The 8,167-nt window shown below is 41.9% G+C and overlaps 1 long non-coding RNA gene across 1 annotated transcript; it reads left to right on the top strand.

Annotated features, from left to right (window-relative positions):
• Positions 1-637: 637 nt before the first annotated feature.
• LOC116653921 lies at positions 638-7,736 on the top strand. Its single transcript, XR_004308556.1, has 3 exons — positions 638-981; positions 5,671-6,732; positions 7,638-7,736. It is a non-coding gene; the product is annotated as an uncharacterized LOC116653921 (long non-coding RNA).
• The last annotated feature ends 431 nt before the right edge of the window (positions 7,737-8,167 follow it).

An 8,167-nucleotide genomic window follows, 5' to 3' on the forward strand; every position in this document is an offset into this window, starting at 1 on the left:
TGTAGTTTTTTAATTTGTGGCTCTTCAGTCTCTCCAGTCAAGAAACCAGATTATTATCATGTGGTCGAGCCAACCAATATAATCATTATTATTAAAATCAACTAACAAAAATATCACACTGTACAATTAGCAAAAAGACAACAGCTTGGCAAACACTTCTCCGAACTGTTTAGTAAATATGTTCCAGCAATGAATGTCTTAGCAGAAAACAGGAGAGAAAGACCACAAATAAAATCAATATTATTATAAATATTATTTGCCACAAGTAATTTGAAAACCTCTGCCTTCATCCAAAACATTTGTTTTAAATTATCCGCTGACATATTCTGGAAATAACTATGATAGACTATTTTTAAAGTAGTAGTACACAAAGGGGTTTCTTCTTTACGTCCTTTTTCACATTAACAGTTTCTGATGTGCTAAAATAGACTCAGATAAGGATTTGTGTGAGTGTGTGTGTGTGTGTGTGTGCTGCTTTCATGTGTTTATTTTCTGTTTTGGACTTGAAAATTGCGTGCCGTGGGGAGCAGGTGGTTTCCAGCATTTGAAGAGATCTGCATGTTAAACGAGTTGAGCTTTGCATTGCAGGGAAGCATTGCTACATGTATTTTTCATGACATTCCTTTCAGGCATCTTCTTGGGTTCCTTTCCAAAATGTTATGAAAAAGTGATTTGCTTTCAGAAAGGAATCGCTCGGCTAAAAATAATAAATATGTTATAGCTAATGTGGAAACTGAAAATGTCAGAGGTGATGTGGAAATCATCGGAGCGGACTGAACTGAAAGGATGAATGATCCTTAGGAGTCAAAGGAAGCTGCCGCAGAAAATCCAACTGTTAGCAGTCGGGACAGTTTGGAAACCACAGATGAAAGATCCCAGCTTCCTGTGTAGGCTTCAGGAGAACTGAGACACCTTCTGCTGGCTTGAGTGAAGGAGCCAGTTGCTGCCTGTATGATGTGTCCTGATGCTGCCCATTTCTGGGTAAGGATCCATGTGTCAGTAGTGCCCCAAGCCCTGCAGAATTGCTAAAGGGTGACCGGGATGTTTGTGCCAACTGAGAATACTGTATTTTTGTGGCTTCCAGTGTGAGCACTTTGCTTGATGTTCTTTGTATGTTTTATTATAGTCATCTCAGCTGGGATCTCCTTGGTGGAAATGCACTTTCTATGTTGCTGTATGTAACTGAAAAACCCATCCCCATAAGCATATGGTATTCCCAGGTCCTTCACTGCTGGGTGAAGTGTCATGTGTGTGTGGTGTTTTCCTGGCTTCACCACAAGTTATCACATCGGGGAAGGGCTGAATGTTGGCTCAGATGGGTGTTATGCGCTTTTGAGACCATTCATCTTACCAGATCTCCCAGATCAATCCTCCAGTTTGGTTACTGAAATGAAAATTAAATATCCTACCCACCAGGAAAACTAATTTGGAGATACATTTTTAACCCCAGAGCAATCTTTTACCTACAAACTTAATTGTATTCCTTTAAGAAGATATAATTAAGTATCCCCATGGCAGACCATCAGTTTTTACAAAGCATTTCTAGAGCAGATAGACATCATTAGTAATACAATTCGTGGTGGTGCAGGCAGGAAAATAAATTGGTTGTCATTGGGACATCATCAATATAATGAACATCTGACATGTAGACTGTCTGTTTCAGATGAAGCAGACATAGATGAGGGGAAAAATTGTTAATAAGAGCAGCAGACAAGATGTTGCAGACTATAGCTGTCTCATGAAATGTTGTTTGCTGCCAACACATTGTGCTGAGGAAAGTCTGGTCGACCCATGAACAGCTGGGGAAAATAGAGGGAAGAGATGCTTTCAGGTATGTCCTGAGAAGCTCTGCTGAATCACACAGTTTTAGTCTCTGATTTCTTTCCTTATTGCTCAATAGTTACTTTAATTCCATGGAGGAAATTGGTAGTTTGTGTCTTGTACTTTCATTTACCACTACAACAAAATGGAAAGCTTTGATTTTTGGAAATATCCTGTCTCCCAGAGAAACCAGTAGCTAACATTGTCATGCAGATGGACACAAAGCAGAGCTGGATCGAGTTCTGCAAAGCCTGGGGGGAAATTTTGACATGCAGAAATGAATACCCAAGTGCCCTCTGAGGCCTCGGGGATTTCTGGTGGTGTCTGATGGATGCTGGAGAAGAATTCCAGTGTTGAAAACTGAAAACATTGCTGGTAGTGTCCCAGCTCAGTGCTTGCTGGTCTTACTCATCTTACGTGGATTTAAGTGTGCAGTTGTTGTTAAGGGTAGGTGCGAAGTTCAAGAGCAACCTGGTCCATTTCCAAGCAAGAATACGACCGCTTCTCTGACTCATGAACGTTTGAGAAGTGAACTCAGTGTAGGCAGCGCAAAAACTGACATGGAACCTGAAAGAGGCAAACAATCTTCAACTAGATCATAATGCAGAAAAATATCCTAACTTCCCAATGCAAGCTCATCACAGTCATCTGGGTACAGGCTGTTAACATAGCAGTGTCGTGTGAGATGGATTTCTACTAAAGTTTCTGATGCTTTGTGTTTGTTTGACAGGCAGGAAATACCATCAGAAGCTCCTTCCTTGCTGTAGTTCATTGTGTTTAGCGTGAGCAGGGATCGGGAAGTGCAGAGGCAGTGTGAAAATGAAAAGCCAGGAGGAAAGGGAGCTGTGTTACTGATGCAGTTGAACGGGGCAGTTTGGAGAGGCACCGGCACGTGGGAAGGGGCTGCTGTGATGGGATGTTGTGGGATGGAGGCTCGGCCACTGATTCCCGCTAGTCCAGCATGGGCATAGCATTTCCCTGTCAGTAAGGAATGCAAAAGGATGAGAAGCCTCATTGAAATGAGGAGCTGCAAAGCACTTTTTAGCTCCATGAAGAATTTTCCTTGTAAGGATCCCAGATCACTAACATTAATCTTGATGCTGTTGTTATTCTGCTAGGTACATGACATTCTGGAAATGCTCACTGTCCATTGATTGCTTTTTGTTTAATTCATTTTTTGTTTGTTTGTCTTACAGCATCCTAATTAACCACTAGGCTACCCTGCTGGCCTATGCAGCACTGCCTCATTGCTCTGGGTTGACAGCACAGCAGTGCTCCTCTCTGCTGACAGCTTGAGCTCTGTATGGCCATGCTGTTTTGCTGCAGTATAGGCAAATGGAGAATTCTTTGTGTGTAGGTCTGAGGCTGCGTATACACGTGTAAACTCTCTAAAAGCAAACAATCAACCTTTAGAAAGCCAAATTCCAAGCAAGCAACCAGCTCAGCAGCTGTGAAAGGTGTCTGTGTGTTTCATTGTTGATAAAAGCACAACCCACAGTGACTCAGATCTCAGGATGTGGTGAGAAATGGGGAAGAAAAGAAAGAGAGTGAGAGAGAAAGGGGAGAATAATCCTTGTCAGGACAAGGCGTTCAGACATGCCAAATTTCTTTGGCGCATACATTGCTGTCATGAACCTCACAGGCATCTCACGTTAGATTCTTTGCTTTCTTTTCACTTGGCACCAATGGTGTGATGATGGTTTTGAAGGCAAGATGGGCAAAGTGTGGGCAGGAGCCTGGTGTGTGAGGGCTGTCACCCATTTATCATCGGCCAGCATCAGCTCACTGTGACAAAAGCATCAATGACCGTTCCTATCCCATCTCCTCTTTGCTCCAGCCCCTTCTTGAGCTGTTCTGGGAAAGCAGAAGGCAGCCTATGGCAGGACAGGGATGTGGTGTGTGGAAAGGAGAAATCTAGTTTGGAAGCTGAATGCTAAAACGATGCATCGATTTCCTATCAGAGAGGTGAAGTGTTCAAATTTGCTATGCTGCTTTGGCTTGAAAGGCACTTACCCAGATGTCAGGACTACAAGACGTGCTGTTTTAAGATGAGGTTAAGCTTTTGAACTTGTTCTGAGGCTCCAGGTTTCACTCCACAACTCCAGCCATGTGCCTTTGGCACAGTTCTTGCTGAAGCCGTGGGAACAACTTGGAGCTGGGTGCCCTCAGCCTTTCTCCTGTGATGCTGCTGTCAGATATTTAGCTTTGGGAACACTCACATGGGCATGAAGAGGGAATCACAGAACCATAGAATCATTAAGGTGAGAAAAGACTTCTAAGACCATCTAGTCTGCCCATCAGCCCACCCCCACCATGTCTACTGACCACATTCACACAGTTCCTGAACACCTCCAGGAACAGTGACTCCACCACCTCCCTGGGCAGCCTGTGCCCATGCATCACCACTCCTTCTGAGGAGATGCTGTCCCACCGCAGGGATCATCTAATAGCGGAATGGGTCTTTTCCTGCTGAACGTTTGTTTCTTTCACTTACAGTGAAATAAGGGTGCAACCACAACAGGAACAAATTGAGAACAGAACCACGTCAGGGCTGAAAAGAGTAAGAACTAGGGCATGTTGTGTGAAGGCTGGATGGGCTTGTCTCTAGCATTTACTGATGGAAATAATGCAGGACCTCCTGTCAGCTCGAATCAACCTGTTGAGCTGGCGGTTGCTGATTCAGCAGTGAGACACAGTGCCTGCTCTGCAGGGGAAGATTTACGGAGCTTAACCTGAGCTTCTGCAGCACTCATTTTCACATTGCTGATGGCTGAGAATCCAAGAGCTACTCAAACAAGGAACATAAAAGATAACTAAGGAAAACAAGCCTTTTCTCGGTAGACTGACATTGCCACATCTCCTCCATCAGGCCATTCTGGAGCTTTGTGAAAGGAGGAAGATTGGAAATCTCATCTGCAGCCAAATTGAGCTGCTCTACATCATCATCACTGGTGGAACGTTCAACAAAAGTGTAGATGTTGCACCGAGGGATGTGGTTAGTGGCCATGGTGGAGATGGGTTGATGATTGGGCTTAAATAATCTTAGCGGTCCTTTCCAATCTTAACGAATCTGTGATTCTATGATAATTGCAGTGGTGCCATCAAGGCACTCAGCAGTTGTTGACAACTGAAATAAGCCATGTGCTGTGGACATTACTGGCTGAGATTTCAGAGATACTGACATCCTCCAGGGACTGCAGGCAGTGGGCATATTCGTTTGAATGCCAAACATTCAAGTGTTCCTGTGTTTGCATACATACATGTGTATGTGTGTGCAGATATAACGTGCGTTGTATCAGTGTGTGTGTCAATTGGTGCATTCTCTACATGGCTGTGGTTTTTTAATGCTGCTATTCCCTTATCTCCTCAAATGAATAACAGTGTCAGATCTGATCTCTAATTATATTCTGAAGGGCAATAAACCCCTGAACCTTTCTGGATGTTCTTAATTAAAATGAAATCTAAACAAAATAGCCAAAAGAAAACAACCGGAGTGGTTGCTGGAATCTTGCTACACATTTATTGGTGGTTGGGAACAGAATTGAGTGAACCAATCACTGCAAAGATTTCATCATCTGAGACCTTTCCAACTTTTCTCTGCATCCTGAAAACGAGCTTTGGTTGGGTTTGTTTTTTCACATTTATATTCATTGAATTTTTGTGATACATAGTTGGTATAAACACGTTCCAACACACTGGTTGTGAAGCGGTTCTTAGCTGCATGCAGGGCTGTCAGCCACTGCTTATGTACTTTAATGAGAAGGAATGAGTCTTCTGAACTTCCAATGTTGAACTGAGTGTTTAAAGATATTTTACCTTTCCTTATTTCTTTTTCTGCTGATTTTATAGGTGTTAAAAAAGCCTCCTTGCTGAAACTCTTTAACTCCGCAATAGAAGCAAAACAAAACTGGGCTACAAAGATGCAAGATCAGGATTGGATGGAGAGTGAGCTTGGGAACGAACTCTCCGGGAAGTACATGAGAGGGATCAAAGCTCATTGCACGTGAACTGAACAATGAAAGAATAAAACAACTTACAAGCTACATCAGTCCTGGAAAACAAAAGCATTTTACAGAAGATTTCCTCTTGTTTGAGTTGTGATATCCAACCGTGATGGATAATCACTTCTTATCCAGGTTGGTTTTCTGCTTCAGAGACAGGGAGTTTTCACTTTAAGCCTGGTTAAAGAGGGGATGCAGCTGTGTCTGAATTAACCCTTAGCTCAGCAGTAGGGTTTTCTCAGGCTGCTTTGAGAAGAAAAACATGGTTAAAACAACAAAAAAGTTTTAACTTTTGCCTCGAGGGCTGGAAACCTATTTTTCAAGCAGCTTAACTTCTGTCATTCTCAGTGCGTCCCTTCAAATTAGCTTCAGACAGTGAAATAAATAGAAAATATTGCCCAATAGTCCTTGGTTTTATCAGAAATGACTTTTAAAAAAGCAGAGGAAAAAAGAAAAGAAAAAGAAAGCCTGAATCATAAAGGCCTGCTGCTTCTTTTTGCTGATGTGAAATCACAAGCTATTGAGGTTATGGTTGTTCAATTATAACAAACCAGGAGTTTGATGATGCTGGGTTAAATGTTCTGGACAAGACATACTGTGAATTTCCTCACGTTTGATTTCTAAGTTTCAGCAAAGGAAAAATAACTCCAAGTAAACCTGGTAGAAAGATCTCATCATGTTATAAGATGTTAATATTGATTCTGGAGAGCTGAGAAGAGTGAGAGATGGGAGAGGAGGGCGCGACTAAGAAATGGCACTGGTTTCTCCATAAGCATGCTTCCTTGGGAAGCAAGAGCTGTTCTGCTCAAGTAAAGGGCAAATATCTTCCTTTCTGGATGTTTGTCAGCGGTCTCCTGGTAGTCAGGCACCCATCTGTAGCACAGAAACAGCTCCTGATTTAATATGGTGGGTAAGTGGAATAATTTCTGATCCCAGCTTTTTACAAGAAGCAGCCTGATGTGACTCCCTGCCACCAGTCTGCTTCCATTTTCACCCCTGTAGTTTATTTCTTTCCCTCATTCACACACTTTCCTAAGTTGTCTTTTGTCCTCGGTATTTAAATTACATGTCGACTCTTTGTGTTCTTGGAGTAGATGAATTAAACCATTATCAACAGGAGGAGCTTATCTCCTCCTTTATTCCACCTGGAGTTTGCTAATACATCCATTACCTTTATATCACAGAAAACAATTAACAGAGGTGTTTGTTGATAAAATAATCAGTATATCTCGATCGGATGCTTGTATCTCACAGCCCACAGCTCACCCTGCACGCCTCAGGTCCAGAGTCCTGTAGCAGCTCCAATATCCTTTAGGATGAATGTGAAAGGTATTTTCATAAGATATTTCATTTCAAAGATGATTTTTGATTGCAAATATCTCTCACTTTCACTGTTGATTTTCCTCTAAATATTAAACAACAACAAAAGCCTGAAAAGAGCGCCAAAGTGCAGTTCACAGCTCTCTCTGGCATGTGATATAACTATGAATAACATTTCTAAGTATAGTAATAACGTAGGGGAGGATGATAATCATGGTGGCCACTGATTCCCACACAATAGAAAGCACAGTCAGGAAAGGAACTGACTGTAGCAGGATGAACCACACACTAGATTTATTCCTTATTGAGAGGAAAAATGGGTCAATATTCTGTTACAGTCCAAATATTATTAACTTTCTTTCCCTATATATTTTGGTATTTCATTGAAAGGCCCAGTGAAAATCAAAATCAATCTTTGGAAAAATGACCGTCTCAGCTGTAATTTTTCAAGTTTCCTCAATCTTTATTATCTTTTTTTTTTTTGCTTTTCACCAGGGTCCCTTGCATGCACGGACTTTGTTTTCTCAACAGAAAGGAAAAGAGAAATCAAAAGCAGAGGAGGTATTCAAGAACTGTAGAGACACTGAGGGACATGGTAAGTGGGCATGGTGGGGGTGGGTTGAGGTGGAACTGGGTGAGCTTAGAGGTCTTTTCAACCTTCATGATTCTGTGACTCCAAATGGAAGGAAACAAAGCAGATCCTGGTGCTTGTGGTAATTTTTCTTGCAAAGAAAACAGCGTCTTCCTCAAAACAAAACATGCATTGTTGTTATTTCTTGTAATATGTAAATTTATTGTTTTTTGACAAGAGCCATTCTGGAAATGTTCATCCTTCCTGGAGTTGTGCTGGGTGTTGTATATTGCATCATTACTGTGGGTGTCTCAGCCCTTTCTTTGGGACAAGAAAGGAAAACATCAAAGTGCCAGCATGAAACGGTATTTTGTGGGTAGAGCAAAGCTTGTAATAGGTAGCCCCATATATTCAACCAGATCTGCTATAAATGTCTTCTCCATTTATTGTGATT

The sequence above is a fragment of the Coturnix japonica genome, chromosome 10 (genome assembly GCF_001577835.2).
Source record: "Coturnix japonica isolate 7356 chromosome 10, Coturnix japonica 2.1, whole genome shotgun sequence".
Taxonomy (NCBI): domain Eukaryota; kingdom Metazoa; phylum Chordata; class Aves; order Galliformes; family Phasianidae; genus Coturnix; species Coturnix japonica.